At 37.4% G+C, this 27,846-nt stretch overlaps 1 protein-coding gene and 1 non-coding gene across 9 annotated transcripts in view; both read left to right on the top strand.

The window, feature by feature from the left end:
- Window positions 1-27,846, top strand: part of PARD3 (par-3 family cell polarity regulator) — a 651,375-nt gene that overhangs the window by 102,373 nt on the left and 521,156 nt on the right. The gene's annotated exons all lie outside the window — the stretch shown is intronic.
- Window positions 11,787-11,857, top strand: TRNAE-UUC (transfer RNA glutamic acid (anticodon UUC)). Its single transcript has one exon. It is a non-coding gene; the product is annotated as a tRNA-Glu (tRNA).

The following is a 27,846-nucleotide window of genomic DNA, read 5'->3' as shown; positions in this document are numbered from 1 at the left end:
TTATTTGTGTCTGTCATCTTAACTTACCTTGCATTATATTCTATGCTTAGTACAAAGTAGTGCTCGATTAAGAAGTAGTTGCTGAATTTTTAAAGAATATATAAGTACACTTACACACACACACACACACATAGACACAGACTTACATATGTATATATATTCAGTTCTAATATACTAGAGCTCACAGAATTTATTCTGATTTGATTATACTGTAAGCTTTGTCTATCATGCAAATATTAACTTCCCATTCATCATTTCTCTCCTTTACAGCTCTTTTATTATCCACAGCCTGTCTTCCCTACCTACACTAGCATTTCTGCCTCAGACCTGCATTGATAACATGTTTGTGTCTTTCTCTCTGCCCACTTCTTTTAGAAAGTTGCAGTAGAATGCAACTTCTTATTTGTCTTTCATTTTGTTACTGTTGCTCAGGGTCTGAGCAGTGTCTTGTCCATGGTAGGCACTCAGTAACCATTCATTGAGTGAGTATGGAGAGGGAAGAAACAAGAAATAGTGACCTAGGATTCCTGGGAAGTCTAGTTCTATTGATTCTGTCTTTTTGTGTCACTTTGGCCAAGTTGTTTCATCTCTTGTGACTTCGTTCCTTGTCGGCAAAATGTGGAGTATACCTAAGTCTTTGATTTGTGAGAATTAAATGATATTATATAAGTGAATGGAGCCTGGGTGGCGTAAGTGGTTTGTGATTGGCTGTAAACCTAAAGGTTGGTTGTTCAAACACACCCAGCACCTCTGTGGAAGAAAGGCCTGGCAAAGTGCTTCCATAAAAATTACAGCCAAGAAAACCCTATGGAGCAGTTATACTCTGTAACACATGTGGTTGCCATAAATCTGAATTGACTCGATGGCAAACAACAACAAAATATAAGTGAAATTCCTTGTGCAGAACCTGGAACATAGTAGGCTTTCAAAGCATAGGTTCTTTTTCTTTTTGAAGGCAATATTCTGTAGTAGGTACTTTGGTGAACATTGTAATAGAGTGCTCATAGGGCCCAATACATTCTAATAGAGGGCTGTGTCAGTTACTCAGCGTATGTCTTAACTTGTGTTCTTGTATTAGTTACCATCTAAAGAGGTAAAAGTAATGTCTCGGGTAATTCACAGAAGGGAGACCTTACCTGCTGTTGTAATAGAATTTGTTGCATTAATAAGAGTTTTTCAAGCAAATTCAGAGTATTATGAATCAGCAATGAGTGTGTCATGCTTCATTGAGATTGTGGAGTAGTGCATCATGAGTTTGGAGAGGAAAGTTGGCCTATATTGTACAGAGCCTTGAATTAAGGGTAAATACACCCACTCCTCACTTACCGATATGGTTAGGTTCCAAAGACCAGGTCATTATGCAAAAATCAGTGTTACGTGAAAATGGAGGATGACTATATCACTATATAATTGCCAGATTACATCATTACATAACTGTCAAGCTGAGAATCATGGCTTAGCCAAGTTGATACATAACCTTAATCATCACAGCCAGCTTTACACTCACCTCGCACCTCAGCATTAGTTACTGCCAGACATATGTCATCAATGTGCAAAATAGTCATGTACTACATTTTTTTTACTATTGTCATAGATGTGAAATGTTGGATAACGAGATCGTCAATAAGTGAGGAGTAGGTGTTATTTCTTCTTAATTTGGAGGATATTTTGGAGTTCCTGAAGGTTGATTTGGGGTAGGACTAAAAGTTGGGGACACAAATTTTGGGAAAGGGAGTGAAGAACTTAAGAATGATGGAGCTTCCTGGAGTGTATTGTAAGTCTTGGTCTGTCAGTACTTCCAGTCATTGTTCCTCTCTTCCGTGGCACAGTGATCCTGTGGCTTCTCTGTTGATTATTACCATCTTCCGTGTCTTACTTAGGACCTCTGTAGCACAGAACGCAAGACTCCTTTGTCTTGTCCCTGAAGCAGGCAGGTTCAGGTCTTAAGCTTCATAACAATGAACAGAGAAACTTCTGACCCTGACCTCAACTCTCAATGATCCGGCTTATCTTGCACCACTAGTTGGTACCTTGCCTGCCTACACTTTAGACACACGGATTTCTTTTGCTGTTTCAGCCTACCAAGTTCATTTCTCTCTTAGGGTCTTGTAATTGTTTTTCTCCCCGCTGGGAATTCTCTTCCCCTGGCTTTAGAATATTGGGCTACTTTTGTCTTGAAGCTTGTATTTAATCTTGACACTCAGAGATGTCTTCCCCGATCACCGAATTGTTCTCCGTCACATCCTCCTTTTTTGATTCTCATTTTACTGTGTGTTATTGCTATCAGATACTATCTTTTTAGTGTAATAGGAGCTCATGCATAGGGGCTTTGTCTGGTTCACGGCTATATCCCCTGTGTATTTAATGGTGCTTGACGTATGGTAGCACTCAAATGTTGGTTGAATGAATGGATAAAGACCCTTACTCCTGATTTCCTATGTTTCTCCACTCCCCCACTTATATCTAATAGAAAAACAGAAAAATCACACTTATTAATTACAAGCACTTGCTGAGTTCTAGGTAATGGGCAACCTTTGGACGCACAGAGAAATAAAGTAAGATTTATTTATTCTTTGGAAGGAAGGCCCAGACTAAAAAAAATCCGTACTTCATCACTGTAGGTAGATGTTGAAGTGAGGAAATGGTAGAAGGCCTGGGAAGGAAGCTGGCCCTGATGATGGATTGGAGGTCACTGGGCCGGGGCAAAAGAATGGTGTGTAGGGCTTATTTTCTCCTGTTCCTCCTGTCCCTATTTCCCAGCTGTCCTGCCAATGCAGACCCATCTCTGCACCAGAAGGAATGGTTTCTGGTGTCAGTTAGGCCTGAATGGCGGAAGGAGGAAAGGCAGATGTCATAAATGGCCACAGTAAGGACAGAAAGAAAATTTTTCAGGCATCTGGGTCACTTGCCGTGCATCATCTCCCCATGCAGCTACTAGCCCACAGAGCTTATGAGGTTTGCTTTGTACATCTAACAAATCATTTAAAGAGGCAGCATTTCTGTAGGAGAAACCTTGAGGGACACCTCCACATTATTATATGTATTTTTAGGTTACTTTGTAGTTTAATATGGAGCAGTTCTGCTCTGACACACATGGGGTCGCCATGAGTTGGAACTGACACAACAGCAACTGGGTAACATGTTCCTCAGGTGATGCTGATGCTGCTGGTTCTCAGACCACACCTTGAGAGCCAGGTCTGGCTCCATAATTTTCAGGTCCCAGTTGCAGAATGAAAATGTGAGTCCCTTGTTCAAGAATTATTACGAATTTTGAGATAGCAACAATAGAGCATGACACCAAGCATGCGGGCTGTGCAGCTGCACTGTTGTCATGCCGGCGAAGTGGTCCTGAGCGGGGTGCTAGAGGGCTAATGGAGACAATCCCAGGGCACTTAGCTGTGCTGACTTGTAAGATGATTACTTTATTGGCTAGTGGTAAAATCCCTATACGTCTGACTAATCATGGGTTTATATAATGTTTGCACAAAACTGCTGTCAGGACATGAGAAAACATTAGCATTCAGGATATATAAATAAAGTGAATTTCTCTTGACAGTCTAAATATCTCTGTGTACAAAACCAAGAATATTACCATCCATATCACAGTGGTTATAATCTATAACTTCTCCTTCCTTTTGAAAGTTTCAAAGAATCTAGGCCATGACACATGAATTTCTCTGGCAAATGATGATTATGCTCCTTTTGTCCTTTAGATAATGCTGTGTCTGCCTGCTTTTTAATGGTAGTATTTAACTGTGGGAGCAGCATTCATTCCATTTTTCAGAAGTGAACAATCATAATAATAACACAAAACTTGGTTACGTGTATGTTTGGATTTGTCAGTTGATCTATACGGGAACATGTATACTGTTGGAGTCAGTCAGACATTTTCAAGCCCGTCTCACTATTTCCCTGCTTCTTCTCCTCCCCAACTTTACATTAAGGTGAACTGTGGAGGAAATGTTTTTCATTTAAGGTTAGCCGAAGGAGAAACGTGAGGTATGATGGAAGTGGTCTGAGGTATATTTCTGCTCATCCTGCCAGGTTCTTTCTTGGTGCTTTTCCAAATCCTTGACACTGAGTTCCTTTAATCAAGTAATTATTGGAAGGAAAGTGATCAGGTTTCCATAGGGTCGTTACTTCTTTTATATCTTTGGCTCTTTCTACCTTATTTCTCATATCTTTATGTCCAGGTGTCCTGTTGCTATAGTATGTCCTTCAGGTGGGGCTGAAAACCTGCATTAAAATAATAGTTACTTGATTTATGACTAGTCTGTTTTCTTCTCATAGAAACTTGAGTATCATGGAACTTTGTGGGGGGAGGGCGGATAGCTTTTTAAAAATGCAGATGAAATTTTGTGGAGGATTTTGATTCTCTAGGTCTGGAATGATACCTTGAATTTTTTTGAGTAAGTAATGCCTTCATGTGGTTCAGAATTCAGAAGATGTGACCCCGTCCTCTCCAAGCAAGCCATTCAGTTACCTTTCTTACCAGGCAATCAATGTTGTTAGTTTTTTTTGTTTTTAAAATAAAATGTGCCCTTCTAGAATTAGTTATGAGCAAAGGCAAATTTTACACAAATAACAAACCATTTTTACTGTTTTCCACCTTATTAAAAATATACAAGTTGTAACATTATGGATTTTACAAGCCTCCAAGCAATAAGGCAGAACGGTTTGAATGATAGGAAGTATGTGTGCCCAGTAACCTCTGAAATCATACCCATAGGTCATGATTGTCGTCTCTTTCTTCTTACAGAGTTGTTAGTACTGGAAATGGTAAGAATTAACAGGAGAAATTTAATAGATTCTTTTTAAAAAGAAAAATTAGTATCTAGTTAGTTTAATTTCGGTTTCTAATCGACTGATGAAATAAACATTAACAAGAATGTATAAACATCTATAAGATAATGGAACTAGGACCAAAGACTTTAAAGTAGTAATCATCATACAAAAACTTGATTGCTTTCCTTGATAGCTTTATAGAATTACTTGATTAAAAAAAAGGCTGTAGATTTAAATATCATGATTTCGAGAAAGCAATTTTTCTTGAAATCTTATACAACAAATTAACTGAATTAGATGTAAGGGATGGAAAATGTATAATAAACTATCCAAAGAGTTGTGATTATTGAAAACATATCAAATTGAAGAGAACCGCAAGATAATGTGCATATTTTCTTTAATGATCTGGAAGAATTAGCCAAGCAGTCTATTAATGAAATTAACAGGTAATGGTGACTGTGGTGCCTTTTGTCTTTATGAGCATTATCGAGAATGAAACAATAGGGTCAAACATGCAAGTTTAGTATAACAGCAAAGGATGAAATAGATGTCTTCTTTGCAAAAAGCTAACTAATGTATCTGGGAGAAAAAATCAAATAATTTCAGTGGGATCGAGGGAAGGAAAAATCTAATGGGCAGATAACTGTTTTAGGAGATGGACAGTAAAATGACAGTTGATTATTCCATGAATTAGATATGAATCTGAACTACAAGTAACTTACAGTTTTTTAGTCCGTATGATGAGAAAGTATCATGCAGTAATCCTGGAATAGTGTTATATATTTTGTCAGTCTAAATGACATTCTGATTGGATAAACCAAGAAGTGAGAACATCTACTGTAATAAGGAAGAAAATTCAAAACAGATGTCTCTCAACTGAGAAAATAAAGAAAAAGTAGGTACATATTGTAGAGACACACATGAGCATTGGCTGAGTTGGGTGACATCTGTTTGTTTACGTGTGAATTATTAGGATTTTCACCGTTCGATTACCTGGGCACCGTCTACCTTTCTTCCTCAAGGTACTGAGCACAGCTGCTTGAGAGGAGATGAGGAGGGGCCAAGGACTACCATCTGAATCTGTGTTTCAGGCAGCTTATCATATGGGCATTTTGCACGTGTTGAGGCTTAAGCTTAGGGAAGTTTCAGTGCCTTACTAAGTATGTTATAGATGGTAAATGGCTAAAGTGGAATTAAAACCCATGGGTCTTTACTCCAACCACAAAGCTCTTTTCTCCTTACTATGCTGGAAAGACCCTTGAAATGGAGTATTCTGAGACAACATCAGTAGCTCGTTCTTCATTTTAGAAGGCAGTAAGTGATATGTCTACATGGACTAGCAGGGTAAGATTTCAATCTCTAAAGCAGTAATGATGAGTTGCCCTTTGGGCTTAATGAGCTCACTTCAACAAATTCCTGTCTGCTTTGAACCAAGAAGAAATAATTTAGTTTGAAAAATCCATAAGGTATCCTAGACATTTTCATATCTTCACACTTGTATATCAAGCCACATTTGTACATCAAGCCTAGGATTTGTAATCTGAGTGATACTAAGAATTTGTCACACTGTATGATTTATATATACTAAAGGCTCTAATAAATACAATATCTAGAAATGGTAGCATTATTGATATGAATTAAATAGGTGGAAATGAAGGAATTAAAATTAGTCTCCAGTTTGCATTGATTTCTTTGAAAACATTAATTTTATAGAAAATTTTGGAGCATTGAAGTGACAGAAGATTGTAATGCACATTCTGCTTCTGGTAGAGAAAATGGTCTGTTTTCCTTTCTTGATTACTTTAACATAGAATCAATACTAATATCATTTGTATGGTACTTTAGTGTTTACAGAGTAGATTCGCATATATTCTCATATTTCATCTGTGCGGTGACCTCGAGAAGGTAAGATTTCCTCATTATGTTTTTTTTAATGTCTGTTTCTTAACTCTGTCTAAAATGTGGATTGACTGAGCTCCATTTCCTCAATTTAGAAGGCTGGACTGATTGACTATATGATGCAACATTCAATAAAACAAAGCAAAATAAAAGGCAGGGACTCCAAATAGTAAAGAGCTACTCCTATAGTTTTTTTTTTTTTACTTGTGTGTAATATTAATAATATTGTTAGATAATTCCCACATTCTGTTGGATCACCTTCTTTTGGAATGGGCACATATATGGATCTCTTCCAGTCAGTTGGCCAGGTAGCTGTCTTTCAAGTTTCTTAGCATCGACAAGTGAGTGCTTTTAGGGTGGCGTCCATTTATTAAAACATCGCAATTAGTATTCCTTCAATTCCTGGAGCCCTGTTTTCACCATTCCCTTCAGTGCAGCTTGGACTTCTTCCTTCAGTAACGTTGGTGCCTGATCATATGCTACCTCCTGAAATAGTTAAACATCGACCAATTCTTTTTGGTACAGTGACTCTGTGTATTCCTTCCATCTTTCTTTTGATGCTTCTTGTGTTGTTTAGTATTTTTCCCATAGAATTCTTCAATATTACAACTCGAGGCTTGACTTTTTTCTTCAGTTCTTTCAGCTTGAGAAATGCAGAGTATGTTCTTCCCTTTTAGTTTTTTAACTCCAGATCTTTGTATATTTCATTATAATACTTTGTCTTTTCGAGCTGCCCTTTGAAATATTTTGTTCAGCTCTTTTATCTCATCATTTCTTCCATTCAGTTTAGGTGGTCTATATTCAAGAACAAGTTTCAGAGTCTCTTCTGACATCCATTTTGGTCTTTTCTTTCTTTCTTGTCTTTTTAATGACCATTTTCTCTCTTCATGTTTCAAAAACATTTGCAGCAGTACATTGACAGGGAACTGCCAGAAATTCAAGCTGGATTCAGGAGAGGATGTGGATTGAGGGATATCATTGCTGATGTCAGGTGGATCTTGGCTGAAAGCAGAGAATACCAGAAAGATGTTTACTTGTATTTTGTTGACTATGCAAAGCCATTCGACTGTGTGGATTATAACAAATTATATATATATAACATTATATTATATATATAATATATGTATAACATTGCAAAGAATAGGAATTCCAGAACACTTAATTGTGCTCATGCAGAACTTGTATATAGACCAAGAAGCAGTGGTATGAACAGAATAAGGGTATACTGTGTGGCTTCAAATCAGGAGAGGTGTACATCTGAGTTGTATCCTTTCACCGTACTTATTCAGTCTGTATGCTGAGAAAATCATCTGAGAAACTGGACTATATGAAGAAGAACTCGACATCAGGATTGGAGGAAAGCTCATTAACAACCTGCGTTATGCAGATCACACAATCTTGCTTGCTGAAAGTGAAGAGAACTTGAAGCACTTAGTGATGGATATCAAATACTACAGCCTTCATTATGGATTACACCTCAACATAAAGAAAACAAAAATCCTCACAACTCAACCAATAAGCAACATCATGATAAATGGAGAGAAGATTGAAGTTGTCAAGGATTTCATTTTACTTGGGTCTACGATCAATGTCCATGAAAGCAGCAGTCAAGAAATCAAATGACTTATTGCACGGGGCAAATCTGCTGCAAATGCCCTCTTTAAAGTGTTGAAAAGCAAAGAATGTCACTTTGAGGACTAAGGTGCGCCTGATCGAAGCCATGGTATTTTCAATTGCCTCATATACAAGGGAAAGCTGGACAATGAATAAGGAAGACTGAAGAAGAACTGACGCATTTGAATTATGGTGTTGGTGAAGAAAACTGAATATACCATGGACTGCCAGAAGAACGAACAAATCTGTCTTGGAAGAAGTACAGCCAGAAAGCTCCCTAGAAGAAAGGATGGCAAAACTTCGTTTCACGTACTTTGGACATGTTATCAGGAGGGACCAGTCCCTGGAGAAGGACAACATACTTGGTAAAGTAGAGGGTCAGCGAAAAAAAAGGAAGACTGTCAAAGAGATGGATTGACACAGTGGCTGCAGCATTTGTCTCAAACATAGCAGTGATTATGAGGATGGTGCAGGACTGGGCAGTGTTTCGTTCTGTTGTACATAGAGCCGCTATGAGCTGACTCAGTAGCACCTAACAACAACACTCTTGTAATGATGTGCTTAGCAATCTCACTAACTAAGGCTGCCAAACAAAAAACAGCACAAAACCGAAAGATAACAATGAAAGCAGGAAACATGTGTTTCTGTGATCCTGTTACTTAGAGTAGCAGCCTTCTTGGCTGTATATTTTTGAGAAGCGATTGCTTTGAATCTGGTATCAACAGTGGCTTAAACGCACTAGAAGTTTATTTCTCTCTTATGTAAAAGAAGTGAAGCAGTTGGCAGCCCAGAGCCTGGTATGTCTGATGGCCCCAGTGTCAGAGAACCAGAAACCTTTCTCAAGTTGATGTCATCCTTATCACATCACCTCATGGTCCAAGGTGACTGCCTGAGCTTCATCCATGACATCGCAGGCATGAGAAGAGAGGGAGGAAGAAGGGCACATGGCTTCCCGCTTAGGAGGCTTTTGGGAAGTATCAAATAGCACTCCTGCTTTTATCGTCACGCATTTTAGCTACAACCTGAGCATGTGACTGCTCAGCTAAATATCAGCGTTTTCTTACTAAGGAGGAAGGGGAAATGGATGTCAGTATAGACATCTCCATCTCTGAGGCTGTGTCCCACATTGTGTATAGCACAACAGATCAGCAGTGTAGATGCCTCTGCAGTCAGTTCATTTGCTTTTGAGCTGTATCCGTCAGTTTATAATGGTTAATTAGGATCTTGTTGTGAACTATTTATTCTTCATGTATATATACATATGCATTAGAATAAGTACTTTATTCATTTGAGCAAGAGAATACAAGAGTATATTAAAAAACAAACAAGCAACCTGTTGCTGTTGAGTTGATTCCAACTCGTAGCGACCCTATAGGACAGAGTAGAATTGCCACATATGATTTCCAAGGAGCGGCTAGTGGATTTGAACCTCCGACCTTTCAGTTAGCAGTCAAACACTTTAACTACTGTGCCACCAGGGCTCCAGGAGTATATTGGAGAGCATGTTTGTTCTCACAGGTCATTTTGTAACCAATAACCCCAACACTAGTTTTGTGTGCTCCTAATTTCCACTTTATATCCAGAGTCTTCAGGAGAAAATGCAAGCAGCTAGATGCTAGAATTGTGCTTTATTTTCTCATAGTTTTCTATGTAATTTTCCCCCCTTATTCTGTAATGAAACTAAAAATTGCCTAGGCAGTCCACCGTTTCTTTAAGGGTCTAAGATTTGGCTTCAGAGAACAGAAGAAAATTCTGGGAACACTCTTAAGCAAGTTGTTATTTCCTTCAAATGTTCTTTGGAACAGGAAAGGACAGTATGTTTTACAGCACAACTTTTAAGAAAACTGAATTCGCAGTAAATTCAAATAATGAAACTTCCATCACGTTTTTATATTTCTACCCAGGCATTTTTTGGTTCTTGGTGTAAATTTTTAAATAGTTGCTATCAGCTTTTATATTCTTTGTATTCCTTTAGTTGTGGAGATACTGGGAAAACAGCTTGCTGTGTTACGAAGAATGCCTTCTAGTTAGCCAGCGAATCAACTCATGCATGGTTCAGTTGTCAAGCATGCCAAATCGTAGTTTTTAGCCACTTTAGGGATTACCCATAATATTGTTACTGGGAGATTCTATTTCTCATCTATAACCAGTGAAATCCCTTTTTTTCCAGCACTGCTTCTTACAGCCCTGCCAGCATGCTCAATTTCTTCCCACAGTCAGTTTTCGTCAGGTTCAGCTCTATACCAGGAGAGATGAAGTCTTGGCTCCTCAAGCACTTGGACCTTAGTTCTAGATTTCGTATTAAAATACAATGTATGAAATCAGGCAAGTTGACGTGTCTTTTGACGCCTTAGTGTGTGCATGTTTAAAACAAGGGGTTGAATTAAAATACTATTTTCTCTCACTGCTGAAATTCTGTAAGTCTGTGCCATGTTTTTCTCTTTAAGTAACTTAAAAATAATTTCTAGAACATATTTTCCCCAAAATCTCAAATAAGTATTAATTCATATTTAGTTCATATCCTATATTTAAGCAATTTAATAATCATTAGCTTTTAAAAAGAAATTCTAATCAAGAAATATTTAAGACACCGAATACTTATGAGTTCAGGAATGTAAGCTTATTTTTAACATGACACCTATATTTTGTGGGGGGAAAAAGCAGAAACAAAAATATTACTCCATAGTCGGACCATATTCTACATCTTCTGTTAGAAATTAATGATAAATGTGCTAAATTACTTAAAGACAAAGAGAGGGTAAAGGAGTCACTTAATGAGTCAGTAAATGAATCACATCAACCTGCTTTATGATGTTAAATTTCATTGGTATGCAGATAGTACCTACATATTTCATTGTATTGGCAGCTAACGTTGTTGAAGTTATGGCACCCATCCTCAACACATTGTGGTTAGAGTTGATTCTACTACTGTAATCTTTGTTGTTTACTCTTTGAATTATGGTGTAAATCTTTCTGTGCCCAACCTTGATCATAATTTCAAGCTTTAAAGTTTAAAATGTGGGAGACTCCAAATTTTTAGAAGAGTTTTGGGGATAACAGCTAGGATTAGTTAAAAGGACAGGGAATAGATACAACCTTTAAAAGAAATATAATTTTACAACTCTCAGCAAGAGATTAAAGTGCATTTTGGGATTTTATGAATATGGTTTTAATTGGAGAATTTAAAATTGTTTTCTTTAATGAAAATGGTAGCAATGTTGTATTTAGTGCCTTGTAAGTGACTGGCAATGAAGTAGGCTCTTTATGTGTATTTTCTCTTTTAATCCTTACAAGAACTCTCAAGGAGAACACCCATTTCACAGCTGAAGAATCCCAGGTCATCTGGAGTGAGTGGTGCAGGTGATGGGAAGCCACAGGTGCAGGTGGGTTGGTGGATGCCGAGCCTGAGCTGTTCATCCTCATGCCATGCTACTGCTGAGAGGTGCCAGGGCTTATTGAGAAGGACGTTGCTAAAGTCGTTTATGAGGGCAGTGGTGGTTCAGTGATAGAATTCCCACCTTTCATGCAGGAGACCCAGGTTCGATTCCTGGCCAGTGCACCTCATGCACAACCCATCTGTCATTGAAGGCTTGTGTGTTGCTGTGATGCTGTACAAGTTTCAGTGGAGCTTCCAGACTAAGATGGGCTAGGAAGAAAGGCTTGGTGACCTACTTCTGAAAATTTGCTAGTGAAAACCCTGTGGACCACAACAGTCCAATCTTGTTACGCATGGGGTTACCATGAGTCGGGGGCCTGTTGACAGCAAGAAGTGGTTTCGTTACTTGCTTTCTTTTATCTCCAACTAAGCAGATCTCTTGAAATTGTATATGTTTCGCAGCTCTCCGCTTCCCTCTCCCTCGGCTCCTCCTATCAATAGTATAAATTCAGCCTGAACTGAGTCAGAAAAATCAAATTAAAAATGCTGTCCACATTAAAGTCCAGGTCGTATAAGACATGTAGACTTAAGGGTACTGCTAATAAAACTACTCTTAGAAATGGATGTGATGTGTACTACCTCAGGGATTGAGCCTATTTGAGAAGCTGGGAATGTTGAATGTGAGTTGACAAGGGTACAGACTCTGTAGACAGGTTTGAATCCTAGCTCCAGGTTTCTCCTTATGTTAAATGGTGACAATAGAACTCACCTCAGAGTTGTCAGACTAAAATGAGACAATGCATGTAAATATACAATGTAGTGCTGGGCACATAGTGTATACTTCATGAATGTTAGTTTCTCTTGCTATTTTCAAATTTATTCCTTGATGATTTGATTACTGTTTGGCATAAGAATACGTTCTTGTTTAATTTAAGGAAAATGTCAAGTTTTAATAATTATCAAAATAAGAAATGAAGTTTTACCCAGCTACTACTGTGGATAGTTTTATAACTTCTTTATAAACCATTCTCTAAATAGAATTTTTTTTAGTGCACCCAAAAGATGATTCAGTTAAAAATTAAAAAAAAAAAATTTAAGGGGTTGCTATGTTTTAGAAACAATTTGAATCTTTGTATTCTTCCTGTGATAATTTTACTGAACAGTAATTGAAGTATTCTGAGGAAGTTTTACGTTTTTAAAAAGTTTATCTTAGTAGCATTTGACATATTAAATGATTCCTATCCTTGAATGGCATAACACTCTGATTTACAAATTTGAAAATATGTAGTATGAAGTATATCATCTGTATATATTTCTAGTAGTCCTGGGGAGTTTTCATTAGGAAAAATGATTTTTCACTCCCGTTTTACAGACAGGAAGATGACTTCTGTGGCAGCAATTTTATAAGAGCAATAGTGATGGCTTTGGAAAGATAAGAAAAGCAGTGAAGAGAAAAAACATTTTTAATTCTCGTTCAAATTGGATTCATTCAGCTGTGCTTTGTCACTTTCAGCAGCTTCACCGACCATTTGAAATGTTTTTAGTTTTGATTCCGAGTTGTCACATAGCTCAGTGTATGTGGCTGGAGAGGTCTCTCGGGCAGAGATGCTAATTTAAGAATGTTGTCAGTCTGAATGTTCCTAAGAGGATTAAACAAATTCCACAGCAAATAAATGGACATATTTGGAAGCTATATATATTTTTTGCCTCCAAGTAGTTTCCAGAAAACACACACAAACCATTTGCTAAACTATATATGTATATTAATGAACCTATTTCACAGGAATGGACAGTCACTGAAGGAACTTCATATGTAGGCTTGGGTTCAGCTATATGAACTGCATACTAAGTTTTAATTAGAATTTATTTAAAGCTAGAAGCAGCTCCCATGTTCTTCCCCCCGAAGTCAGTAATGAAGCACGTCTCTTTGCCTAGTCATTAGTATTCAGAGCTCCGTCAGCCTGCAGTTCAAACTCTTTCCCTTGTTTTTGTCAGAGAAGATGATGGAGCAAGGTTGCTTAGAAACACTTAGCCTCACTCTCAACGGGAATTATCAATCTGTTCTGTACGCTCACCTCCACACGCAGGGGAGAAAATTGAGTTTTGCTGCTGACAACGTTAATTGATTGCAGGTTGTTTTAGTGGGAGGATGATGTTGAAAACTAGATTTCCTTTCATATTTATGCATTGGATGCAGAGAAACTGTACAGTGACATATTTCACTGTAAATAAAATTTCATAGAAGTATCTAAATTTGGATTTGTATGTTTTAGTATTCAGATCTTGACACTGGTCAGCTTACAGGATTATCTTTGGGTTTTTGAGACTGTTTCTGTAGTGATTTCTTTGGTTTCCAATAAATTCACTCAACCATCTCCTTCAATAGAGTCCTGATTAGTGCAGCTGGGAGGTGACAAACTAAATTGGGGGTGAATGGAGGAGCGAAATGAAATCCAACTGCCATCTGGTTACCTGTCATTTTGTATGGTCAACAAATGCATTTGCCCTTTTTTTTCCCACCCCTATTCTTTTTTACTCCCCTTTGAAAGGTAGTCTTTTTAAAAATTTCTTGCCCTAAAATGTAATGAATGCAGTGTGGTTCTATGGACAATTTAATTTGACTTGAGTTAGCTTTTAAAGATTCCCTAATTTGACTACTAACAGCTCCTAAAACCTGAAACAAACAAGAACCCTCCTGATGAGAGAAAGTTACACAAGCAAATAAACAAAAACCTCTTTGAGGTAGAAGTGGGTTAAGGAAGAGAGGCCAGAGGCAACCAACCTTATTATTTTGTTTTGGATTTGGTGCTGGTCCTCGTAGCACCTAAGTGAGCTTGCATATTTAAAGTATAGTTTTTTTTTTTCATAATACATTTCTTCAAGGACTCCCGTTGAAACTAATGGGTTGAGACTTTGAGGAGGCCCTGCTTTTTACTTCCTGATCCAAACGTCTCTAATACTGCTTCTTATTTATTTGCCACTACACATCAAAGTCACCTGCAGAGATTGAAAAAGAAGACATATTCCCTGGCTCACTCTTTGCAGATTCTGATTTAGGAGAAAATAAAGATGCCTAGGCCCATCCTGGAGCTCTGATGGCACAGTGGTTAAGCATTTGGCTGCTAACCAAAAGGTTGACAGTTTACAGCCACCACCTTGGAAACCCTATGGGACAGTTCAGCTCTGCCCTGTAGGGTTGCTGTGAGTCAGAATCGACTTGATGACAAAGAATTTGGTTTTTGGTTAGGCCCATCCCAAGAGTGCCTGGATGGTGCAAACAGTTAATACACTAACTAAAAAGATCAGAGGTTTGAGTCCACCCAGAGGTGCCTTTGAAGAAAGATCTGGTGATCTAATTCCAGAAAATTAGCTGCTGTGAAAACCCTATGGAGCACAGTTTTACTCTGACATACATGGGGTTGCCATGAGTCTGAATCAACTCGATGAGAGTTGGTAGGCAGGCCCATTACAGACCCCTCTGTTAGAGAGTCTACTGGGAGAGATGCAAGTAGATAATTTTCTGAAAGTGCTGCCGATATCCAGGCATGGTGGAGAAACACTTCTTCTTTAAGTTATGAAGTATGAGAGATAAGCTTATGCGTGAGGCCTGGGAGGTCAGATATCGAGAAAGCTAATCCTATTCCATAGAATATGCCCTTTGTATATATATGTAGAAGATGGGCTTCAAGTCATATCTGTGTCTACAAAGCTTTCCATTACACCCAATTTTGAGGGCGGGAAGCCTACCACTTAATAATTATATCCTAAGGGTTTAAAATCTAATAGAAAATTTGCATTGAAATTACAGTCTCCTTTAATTAAGGTTAAGGAACCCTGGTGGTGCATTGGTTAAAGCACTTGGCTGCGAACCAAAAGGTCAACAGTTTGAACCCACCAGCCGCTCCATGGGAGAAAGATGTGACAGTCTGATTCTGTAAAGATTTACAGCCTTGGAAACCCTATGGGGCAGTTCTACTCTGTCCTGTAGGGTCACCATGAGTTGGAATTGACACGATGGCGGTGCGTTTGGTTTTGGGTTCTAATTAAGATTACTTAAAATTACTGGTTATCAGTCTTAATTATAAACATTGTATTTCTGTGTAATATTAAGCTTATATAGATCTTGTAAAGTAAATATTCTGGGATGTTGAGTCTGATTTATTAAGAATTTGTGGGTTCACAGAATTGTTTTAGTTTCATTTAAAATACTTTTAAGTAATCATTTTTGTTGTATGATGATGTTCATACGTAAGAAGTCTTGTAGAAACTGTATTGGATAAAATTATTTGTCCAGGTGGCACCAGAATGGCTAGTGACTCTGAATGGCTACCTATGAACTTGGCTTTTATGACATTTGTTGCTGACAATCTTTATAAATATTTTTATTTTAAAGAGCATAAAGGTCCTTTAGGCTTATCATCATTCTTTCATAAGAGAGTACTTGTGCCAAGGGCAGGGGAGAGGGAGTTTCCATGTCTAAGTCTGGGGTTTCCTGTCTAAATGTAGCACTGGCATAAGTACTTAATCTTGGAGTCACAGTTAAATAAAGCCCAAGAAAATCTTTCTAGAGAATTGGGTTTAACTCTCTCACTTTTCCTTTGAGGGAACTGAAACCAAGTTAAATGGCTTGAATAAGGTCTTAAAGCCTGTTTTTGATGAGCTTTCAGCTGTATTACACCATCTAGTCACTATGTTGTTGTTATTAGGTGCTGTGGAGTGATTCCGACTCGTAGTGACCCCAAGTGACAGAGTAGAACTGTCCCACAGGGTTTTCTAGACTGTAATCTTTATGGAAGCAGATTGTCAGGTCTTTCTCCCACAGAGCCGCTGGGTAGATTCAAACTGCCAGCCTTTTGTTTAGCAGCCAAGTGAGTAACCGTTGTGCTCCTTCTAGTCACTGTGGTAGGCCCCTGTTTTGGAATCGCATGACTTTGGAATTTGCATGTTTGTTTGATTCCTGGGAAATGCTGAGATTTCCAGGCTCCTTGTAGTAGGAACACTGTCTAATGAATCATGACGTATGGTGTATTTGAGGTCTCCGAGGACATAAAGGAATTACGAAAAAATGTGTTCATCTGGTGGTGATTGGATCGGAATCTTGGAAGAGCAGGGATGTCTATTAAATGTAACAGTGAATGCAGGGAAGGTTTGAGATCAGAGAAAAATGTGTGTCTTATGGAAAATTAACAACATTTGATTTTCATTGTTTAAAGTAGTGGTTTTTAATTTTCAGACACAATACCCCCTTTTTATAAATATTTTGTAACTCTCTTTTGGTATCCTGAAATTCATAGAAAATATAATCTACCTATAAATGTAATATGCGGGGAGATAGAAAAATATAGTGCATGAGTTCTTATATCTTAGGACACATTATCTTAATATGTAATATTAATATTATAGAATTATTATAGGCTAATTAATGATCTATGAAATTAAAGATAAATAAAAAGGAAGTAGTTTATAATTAAAAAAAAAATCATCTCAGTATTCTCAGACATGACTAAACTGGAAAATAAGTTGCCTTTGAAATTTCAAAACACTCCCTAGGGAGTGGCCCAGCCCCTCTTGAAAAACTTCTGGATTAGTTATAATCCTGCTAGCATTTTCTGAGAAGTGGGTGCATAAAGCAAATACAATTCAGAGCCTTCCTTGAAGTTGACTTTGTTAATTCCCTAAGTCATCACTGCAGTAGATCCTTGAAATTCCTGATGTGACATACAGAGCCTATTTTAAATCTCCAAAATTTGTAATGATATAATGCGCACCCCCCACCCCCAATAAGTTAAATGTGGTGGAAAACTTTAAGCGACCCCTTTAACATATAACATTATATCTAAAGCTTTGCAACTAATACTAAATTTTAGATTACATTGCCTCACATCATTAAATCAGACAGCTGCAACATCTCTTACCTTTAATACCAGAAGTAGCAGTTAGATTTTATTTACTCATTTGTTAAATAAAGAAAACAATCACTTTGTGAGGGCGTGTGTAAGAGATGACAGGCGGACAGCAACAAAGTTGTAATAAGATGTCACACTGGTTAAGATAAGCTCAGTGACTAATTAGTTCATTTTCACCCATCTTATTGCACTTTTTTCGAGTCACCTTCTTGCTTGGAAAAATCTGCATCAGTTAGGACTGAGCTTTGCTTCATGTAACATGGGAATGTGACCTCAGTGGCTTCACCAAATGGGAGTGTTTATCTCCCATCACAAGAAGGGCATGTATCTGGGCCATCCAGGGCTGGACTGGCAGCTACAGGAGAGATTATCAAGGACGCTGGCGCCTTCTAGTTTCATCCCTAGTGCGAGGCTTTGTCTTTGTGTTTGAGGATGGCAGTTCACCTCCAAGGATCCTGCCTGTGCCCCAGGCAGAAAGAAGGGGAATTGAAGAGCAGAAGTCTCAAGAGAGGCTGCCAGCTGAGACTTCTATTCAATAAAATTTCCCCGAAACCATCCAGTGACCGCCATGGATTTCTCATTAGCTACCTCTACTAGATACACCTGTGCTAGGTGATCATCTGTAGCTGTAAGGAAATCTAGGAAGCTGAAGATTTTAAGCTGGGCACATTGGCAGCGCATCCCACAGTGACTGGATGTCAGTTGGAGTCCTTGGGTGGTGCAAAATGTTTAACGCGCTTGGCTGCTAACCGAAAGGTTGGTGGTTCGAGGTGCCTGAGAGGAAAGGCCTGGTGATCTACTTCAGAAAGATCAGCCAGTGAAAACCCTGTGGAGCACAGTTCTACTCTAACACACATGGGGTCGTCATGAGTTAGAGTTGACTCCAAGGCAACTGTTTTTTTTGGTATGTCAGCGCTCTAAGAGTTAGCACCACTCCTGTTGAATTTGTGAATACCATGATTGCAGGCTGTTGACTCATCTCACCTCTTAAGTAGGCTATTGAGTTCTGATACCAGACCTTGATGTACGTAATGCTTGAACGGGCTGAGTGTCTTCAGGAGTTATAAAATTTTATTGAAATGTTTACAGTTATAAAATGTTAGAGCTGGGAGGCAGGGCCTTTAGAAATTATCTGATCCTACACCTCCTACACATCTCTCTTTTTAGAATCTTAAGGAACGTATTCAGCGCAGTAGAAGGCAATGAGACTGAAATTGTGTTTTGATGATAAAATTTTTGTTTAAGTCACAACCTAACTTAAACAAAACACACATACAATACATTTTAGAGTTTTGTTAGTAAAACAAAACTTTTTCTTACTTAAAGCATCAGTATTATTTTCAAGATATCAAGAAAAATGTATAAGGCATTTAGAGTTAATATTTGCTTGCTCTAGTCGTTCATACCTTCAGATGAGTTCATATTTATCACAATTTGAGTGATAGTTTTTCTGTGGGGGAAATTCTGGTTGCTTGGGTAATGCAAGAACAAATAATTTCTTACGTGTTGGAGCATAGTGTTTGTTTGCATTAACTCTAAATCTGGAATCCTGCATTGTTCTTCCTGTTCAGTAACCTTTTTTGTTTGTTTGTTTGTTTTAAACAAATATTTTTGTTTATCTGAGTAGCTCACCGTGTACAAGTCGTGCACATCAGATTGGTCCAAGTATGAGTGCCCGTATTAAATGAGAGATTTCACAAACAGCATTCCAGTGACTTGAATTGTTGGTTCAATTACACTAGGGATGTTAGCATTCTTAACTGAATCAATCATTGTTTTCTTCAACAAAAGTTGTGGTTCCCTCTTTTAGTTTATTATTCTTTGATTTGCTGTTTGCTTTATTTCCCAAATAGATAAAATTTTTGCTTTTGTCATTTAAAATTATTGTTGATTTTTTTACCTCGTACAGACTAGGAAGCCTTTTGACTGTTTATGTTTTAGAGTAGCTGCTTTACCAGGTTAATCCTACTTCACAGGGTTGTAAAGACCACAGGAATTATATATGTGAAAGGCCTGTACTAAATGCGCTATAAATGTTAGCTATTCTTCTCATCATCATCATCAATATTAATCTGACTTTTCTTTCTAACCACTCAAAAACAGGAAAATTAATAACCTAGATATAAATTGTTGCCAAAGTTTTAATCAATGAAAACACCCCCCTTTTTTATTTGTTTTACTAAGCTGTAAATAGGATGCTATAGGTGGCTTGGTATATTTTCTTCTGCTCCAGCTAATTAATGAAACAGGAGGATGATTGTACATGGCTGATAATAGACAGGATACTTGATTCTTATGTCCTATGGTTCTCAGAGTGTGGTCCCCAGAAACCCTCTTAGGTGTCCTTGTGGTCACCCCTATTTTCATGATAATTCTAAGATATTATTGGCCTTTTTACTCTCATTCGCTCACAAATGTACAGTCGAGTTTTCTGTAAGCTAAGCGATGTGTGATGTCATCATCGCTCTGATAACTAATGCACTTTGTGCTTGTGTATACTTGTGTTTAAAATTTTTCTAAGTTTTAATTTCTAATATGGGTAATATCAGTAGATGTAACCCACATCAACTAAACAAAAGCTTGGTGGAGTCCTCAGTGATTTTTAAGAGGCATCTGAAGTTAAGTCTAGCTTAGGACTTTAGTCTCATGGGACAACTCAGTCATTTGGCATAATATAGTTCACAAAGTTCATGTTCTGCAACCTAGCAAAGTGAGTAGCATCTGAGGTCTTAAAAGCTTGTAAGTGGCCATCTCAGATACACTATTGGTCTCTACTCGTCAGGAGCAAAAGAGTAAGAAGAAAACCAAAGTCTCAGAGAAGAAGCAAATCTACAAGACTAATAGACTGCATGAACCACAGCCTCATCTACCCTAAGCCCAGAAGAACTAGAGGGTGCCCAGCTACGAGTACTGACTTGTTCTCACTGATCATCCCTGATAGAATGGGAGAAAAATGTAAAAAAACTCTTATTTTTAAAAAAAAAGCCAGACTGACTAGATCACTTGACACCAGAGGACTCCCTGAGACTATCGCCCTGAGACATTCTCTAAACTTTGAATGAAAACTTTCCCCTGAGATCACCTTTTAGTGAAACAACAAAGTACCACACAAACTAAAGGATATTACCTGTAAGTACAGTGCTCTACTAAGAAACCATCTATATGAAACCAAAAGGTCAACATTTACTCTAAAGGCAAAGATGAGAAGGTAAGAGGGCAGGGAAATAGAGTACTGGAAAGGGAACAACCACAACATAACTAAAGAGAATGTTGACACAATGTGAAAAATGTAACTAGTGTCACTGAACAGTTGACATAGAAATTGTCAAATGACAACCTAATTTACTGTGTGAACTTTCACCAAAAACACAATAAAATATTATTTAAAAAATAAAGTTTAGTCTGAACTGGTGAGGAACAAGCCACAACTCCTAGGTCTCCCATGGCAGGCTTAGCTTTACAACTTGGTCTGCTCACTACAGCATTAAGATAAAAAATTAAAAACCTATTCCTGTCACCTTTAATAGAATCCCAGAACTGAACATTTCAGTGTCTAAACGGCAGTGCCAATTTTAATTTACATTTATCTAGTTGTGAGAATAAGTTAACCCCCTCCTCTCTCTCACACCATTTGGGACTCGGTAAAGCTATTGGAATTTTGAATGGAAACAAAATAGTCCATTACATCTTAATTAATGTTTTTCTGAATAGGCTTCATATCCCACCATTACCAATAAGAAGAAGGAAAAAAAAAGTTAACCATTGTTGTAAACCACCATAGTTTATTGTATTTATAAAATAACTCAATTAACAGGTAGAAATTTGAATATGTTTTTGAGTATTTTGGTGATAACTAGGAGAGTAAACGGCTTTTTAAATTCAGAACGGAAGATTCTTATTACACATAAGATTATATATGTGTGTTTTATTATTTTTTTATTTTTAGAAAATTTCATCTGAGCCTGTTATTTGCCTCTGCTTGCAGAAGTAGAAAAAAGTCTGTTGGTGGCATTGGGAATCACCCGTTCCTATTTTTAGCAAGGAATAAAGCCTTTAATAATGAAATAGAAAATATTTATGATCTCAGCTGTTGCTTCCAGTTGTCTGAAGTAGGAACAAAAGGCTTGCATAACCAGTAATCACTTTATTGTCATTGAAACCTTAGCTAAGGATGACCTTAGTTGTATCATTTTCTCTCATGATAGAATTTTTTTTAAAACTTTTGGTACCGTTTAATGATGCTGGCTTGTGTTGACTTTTCTTTTATTATTACTATCACTTATAGCATAGTAGTATATTTAAGCAAATTTTTTTGTAAATCATTTTCTCTCTCATAATTTAAAAATATTTAAAAATCAAAACCAAATAAAATGGCCTATGTAAATTATCTTGTAATTAGATCAGCTCCTCCCCAAATCCTCATTCTTCTGTAGAATGATTTTACATGTCTCTGCAGTTTCCATATGCTGATGCAGTAGAGTTTTTCTTATTTTACACTTGTCTAACATTGTGTTACTCTCTTTGCTTACTTTGGAGAGTTCAAAAAATGATTTTCTTCTGAGGGAAAAGAGAGTATAAAAAACTGTTGCTTTCGAGTCACTTCTTTATCCACCTTATAGGACAGAGTAGAACTGCCCCATACGGTTTCCATGAATCAGCTGGTGAATTCGAACTGCTGATGTTTTGGTTAGAAGCTGAGCTCTTAACCACTTTACCACCACGGCTCCATAGTATAGTTTTTCCTTAGATTATTATTTATAAAGTGCTGTTCCTGTGCCATTTAAAAAGTTTTTCATACATTCAGGTAGTATGAAGAAGATTTTGAAATAGTGTAATGAGTTTAGCTTTGAGTATTAATACTCTTATATTAAAAGTTTTTGTCTTTAAATGACTTAATTAAATTTTTTTCTTTTTCTTTATTTTTGTTGCACTTTAGATGAAGGTTTACAGAGAAAATTAGTTTCTCATTAAACAATTAATACATATATTGTTTTGTGACATTGGTCGCCAACCCCACAAGTCAACACTCTTCCCTTCTCTACCTTGGGTTCCCTATTACCAGCTTTCCTGTCCCCTCCTGCCTCCTTGTCATTTCCCTTGGGCTGGTGTGTCCATTTAGTCTCATTTTGCTTTATGGGCCTGTCTAATCTTTGGGTGAAGGGTGAACCTCAGGAGTGGCTTCAGTACTGAGTTAAAAGTGTGTCCGGGGGCCATACTCTCAGGGTTTCTCTAGTCTCTGTCAGGCCAGTAAGTCTGGTCTTACTTTTTGTAAGTTAGAATTTTGTTCTACATTTTTCTGCAGCTCTGTCTGTTACCCTCTATTGTGATCCCTGTCAGAGCAGTTGGTGATGGTAGCTAGGCACCATCTAGTTGTCTGAACTCAGTCTGGTGGAGGCTGTGGTAGTTGTGGTCCATTAGTCCTTTGGACTAATCTTTCGCTTGTGACTTTGGTTTTCCTCATTTTCCCTTGCTCTAGACAGGGTGGGACCAATGGAGTATCTTAGATGGCCGCTCATAAACTTTGAAGACCCCAGATGCTACCCACCAAAATAGGGTGTGGAACATTTTGTTTGTAAACAATATTATGCCAGTTGAGCTAGATGTCCCCCGAGACCATGGTCCCCCCAGCCCTCAGCCCAGTAATTCGGTCCCTCAGGGAGTTCGGATGTGTCTGTGAAGCTTCCATGACTTGGCCTTGATCAAGTTGTGCTGACTTTCCCAGTATTGTGTACTGTCTTACGCTTCACCAAAGTTAAAACTTGTCTATTGTCTATTTAGTGTTTTTCCCTCCCTATCCTTCCCCTCCCTTATAACCATCAAAAATTATTTCTTTCAGTGTGTAAACATTTCATGATTTTTTGTAATAGTGGTCCCATACAGTATTTGTTCTTTTGTGATTGACGTACTTCACTCAGCATAATGCCCTCCAGATTCATCCATGTTGTAAGATGTTTCGCAGATTCATCATTGTTCTTTATCATTGCATAGTATTCCTTTGTGTGTATGTACCATAGTTTATTCATCTGTTGATGGGCACCTAGGTTGTTTCCATTTTTTGCTATTGTGAATAATACTGCATTGAACATGGGTGTGCTTCTGACTTAATTAACTTTTTATTATTTAGAGATAATAATGCTACGAGTACCCTTAAGTCTGTATCAGTCGAAGTATTTCATATACAAAACTATTAGAAAAAAAAGTTAGGGCAGGAATTAGGCAGTTGACATTTGAGTACATCATTTATAAAAATGTGGGAATTCAAGTTCGGAGAGCTTAATTTGCCTGAATTGTAACTGGAAGAAAATTGTGGAGCAGGATTTTAGTTCTTATCTGCCTGATTCCAGTGTCCTGTTATTTAATTTGTAAATTACTGCATCCAAGAATAACAGAGTGGTCGTGCCACTGACTCTGCCACCTCTTAGTTGGTTCGAAAAAGAAAAAAAAACCCAAACTCGTTATGGTGGAGTTTGTTACATGGTAGAACTGCTCCCTGGGGTTTTCTTGGCTGTGATCTTTACTGAAACAGATTGCCAGTCATTTCTTCCCCAGGTGCACTGGGTAGGTTTGAACTGCTCACCTTTAGGTTAGTACCAAAAGCCAAACCCGTCGCTGTTGATTCTGACTCATAACGACCCCATAGGACATAGTAGAACTGCCCCATAGGGTTTCCAAGGCTGTAATCTTTATGGAAGCAGACTGCCACATCTTTTTCCTGCAGAGTGGCTGGTGGGCTTCTACTGTCAACCTTTCAGTTAGCAGTCTAGTGCTTTACCCACTGTGCCACCAGGGCTCCTTTTTAGGTTAGTAGATGAGTGCAAATTGTTCGTGCCATCCAGGGACCTTCATAGTTGCTTGACTCTCTGTAAATCACTGTTCCTGGGTGGCACAAATGGTTAAGTGTTCATCTGCTAACCGGAAGGTTGGCAGTTTGCGTTTACTCAGAGGCACCTTGGAAGAAAGCCCTGAAAATTCAGTCACTGAAAACCTTATGTTTTTTTTTTTTGGTAGGGTAAGTGTAAGTTATTCTTTCTAGAATTCAGAGTTTCACTATTTATGAAAACAAAAACAATCTCTAAGTTAAAAAAATAAAATACCTATCATTTTATTTCTTTAAAAACTCTTCAATATGATTTGTGTGTGTTTTTCTTTCAATAATTAACAAAGAGTGACCAGTTTTCTTTCTCACTGTAGAGACACTTTCAAAATAAACAAGGTTTTGATTCCTAACAAACGTACTTAAAATCATAATGAATAGGACTCTTAGAAGGGTAAGTATCTCATTTACTGATAATGGACAAAATTATTACAAGACTAATTGAATAAAAAAGTGCGATTCTTATGGCAGAGAGCATCATTCATATCTGTAATACTAACTTCAATTGGACGAGTTTTGATTTAACTTTTATGCCCGGTGATATTCCCAGCAGGATAAAATGGAATTCTTTGAAAGCAGTTGCTAAAACTCCTTCTGTCTTTACCTTCAACCCTAGATAACAGACTTCAGTGTTGTTCAGGGTGGTTATAGATGGACACTGACTGGGAGAGATGAGAGAGCAAGCTCATGTGATTACCCCACAGAAAGAGAAATGCAGAGTGGATGAAAGACAATTGGCTTTCCTCCCTCTTAAGCTACCTGTCAGTCATTCTCCAGTTGACAGAGCTCAATTTTGTTTTGTTGGATATAGAACTCTGTAACACGTGCCTTCCAGTAAACTGATTGTGTTTGCTAGCTATATCCTACAACAATTACACAGGTCACATGATGCTGGGGACATATGGTTGGAGCATACATTTGAAAATGTTAATGTCAAGTCTGTTGTACAAGGCTTCTTGGTGAAATATTGATAGGTTAATGTCCAGCTCTAAGTGCTGACTTCTGGTCTTCCTATTTTTATCTCATTGTTTAAATGAATAATGCTATTACTAGTTTAAAAGCCAATGAAAATTTCAAAATTAGATTATATTAAAAAAGTGTGTGACTGATGTTTGCATCCTTTCTCTACTGGTATTGGAGCCCTGGTGGCACAGTAGTTAAGAGCTCGGCTGCTAACCAAAAGGTTGGCAGTTCAAGTCTACCAGACACTCCTTGGAAACCCTATGGGGGCATTATGGGACGGTTCTGCTCTATCCTGTAGGGTCTCTATGAGTCAGAATCAACTTGACGGCATCAGGTTTGGTTTGTTTTCTACTGGTATTAATTAATGATTTGTAAGAAGGGCTCTATAGATTAATTTAACCTCTGAATGTTTGAAATTCTGATGTTTAAGTCAAACCAGTGTAAAAAGAAAACTGCCAAACTGTGCAGAAATGACATGCTGATTTAAATTTTATAATATTGATAATATACCCAAAGAAATACTTATATGCATGCATATTAATGTTTTAAACTATTCTTAATTCTTTATTATTACTTTTGAAATTAATGCTTGTCCATGTTGACTTTTATAAGAAATTAGTGGTAAGGTATTTCATTTTCAGAGTACATACTAATTCAGTACATAGGGTACTAAATCAGTACATAGAAATTTATAATAATTGTTGGTGTCACCACTTTGTTGAGTATCTTTTTTCTCTACTGCACATTACCTAGCAATCCTGCTTTCAGGAAAGCTTGGCTCAACAAGATCTCATTAACCTCATGGTTGTTTTTTTTTTTTTGGAGTGGTGCACTATACTAACAGCTATAAATTGCATTTCCTATTATTAGTTTCCTGTGTAGCAATGTTTCTTAACTAGGCAACACTACTGTTTTTTTCCAAGTCTTTATAGAAGAAGTGACTATAAATAGCCAGAGAAGTTAAATTTTATTCTAAAATACAAATGTAAAAAATTCTGGAATTATCAGAACAGTTTTAGAAATGTGTTTTCTTCATTGAAAAGAGAGATAGACAGCTCCACAACTAATAGTAGGAGAGACTTCAACACATCACTTTCAGTGAAAGACAGAACATCCAGAAAGAAGCTCAATAAAGACACGGAAGATTTAAATGTTACAGTCAACCAACTTGACTTCGTAGACATATATAGAACACTCCACCCAACAGCAGACAAGTATACTTTCTTTTCCAACACACATGGAGCATTCTCCAGAATAGACCACATATTAGGTCATAAAGCAGGCCTTAACAGAATCCAAAGCATTGAAATATTACAAAGCATCTTTTCTGACCATAAAGCCATAAAAGTAGAAATCAGTAACAGAAAAAGCAAGGAAAAAAAAATCAAGCATAGAAACTGAACACCTTGCTCAAAAACTACTGGGTTTATAAAAGAAATTAAGGATAGAATAAAGAAATTCACAGAATCAAATGAGAATGCAAACACATCCTACCAGAACCTTTGGGAGACAGCAAAAGCAGTGCTCAGAGGTCAGTTTATAGCAGTAAATGCACACATCCAAAAAAAAAAGAGGGGCCAAAATCAAAACATTAACTTTACAACTCAAGCAAATAGAAAGAGAGCAGCAAAAGAAGCCCTTGAGCACCAGAAGAAAGCAAACGAGTAGAATTAAATGAAATAGAAAATTGAAAAACAGTTGAGTTAACAAGAATAAAAGCCGGTTCTTTGAAAAGATCAACAAAATCAGTAAACCATTGGCCAAACTGAAAAAAGCAAAACAGGAGAGGACACAAATAATCCCAATAAGAAATGGGATGGGTGCTATCACAACAGACCCAACTGACCCAACTGAAATTAAAAGAATCATAACAGAATACTATGAAAAACTGTACTCTAACAAATTTGAAAACCTAGAGGAAATGGACAAATTTCTAGAAGTACACTACCTACCTAAACTAATACAAACAGAGGTAGAGCAACTAAATAAAACTGTAACAAAAGAAGAAATTGAAAAGATAATTGAAAAATTCACTGGAGAATTCTACTAAACTTTCAGAGAAGAGTTAACACCACTACTACTAAAGGTATTTCAGAGCATAGAAAAGGATGAAATACTCCCAGACTCATTCTATGAAGCCAGCATAACCCTGATACCAAAATCAGGTAAAGATACCACAGAAAAAGAAAATTACAGACCAGTGTCCCTCATGAACATAGACGCAAAAATCCTGAACAAAATTCTAGCCAATAGAATTCAACAACATATCAAAAAAAAAAAAAAAAATTCACCACGATCAAGTGGGATTTATACGAGGTATGCAGGGATGGGTCTACATTAGAAAAACAATCAATGTAATCCAGCACATAAATAAAACAAAAGACAAGAACCACAGGATCTTATCAATCAATGCAGAAAAGGCATTTGAC

Source organism: Trichechus manatus, unplaced genomic scaffold (genome assembly GCF_000243295.1).
Source record: "Trichechus manatus latirostris isolate Lorelei unplaced genomic scaffold, TriManLat1.0 scaffold00195, whole genome shotgun sequence".
Classification (NCBI taxonomy): Eukaryota; Metazoa; Chordata; class Mammalia; order Sirenia; family Trichechidae; genus Trichechus; species Trichechus manatus.
This window is presented reverse-complemented; position numbering and strand designations above follow the sequence as displayed.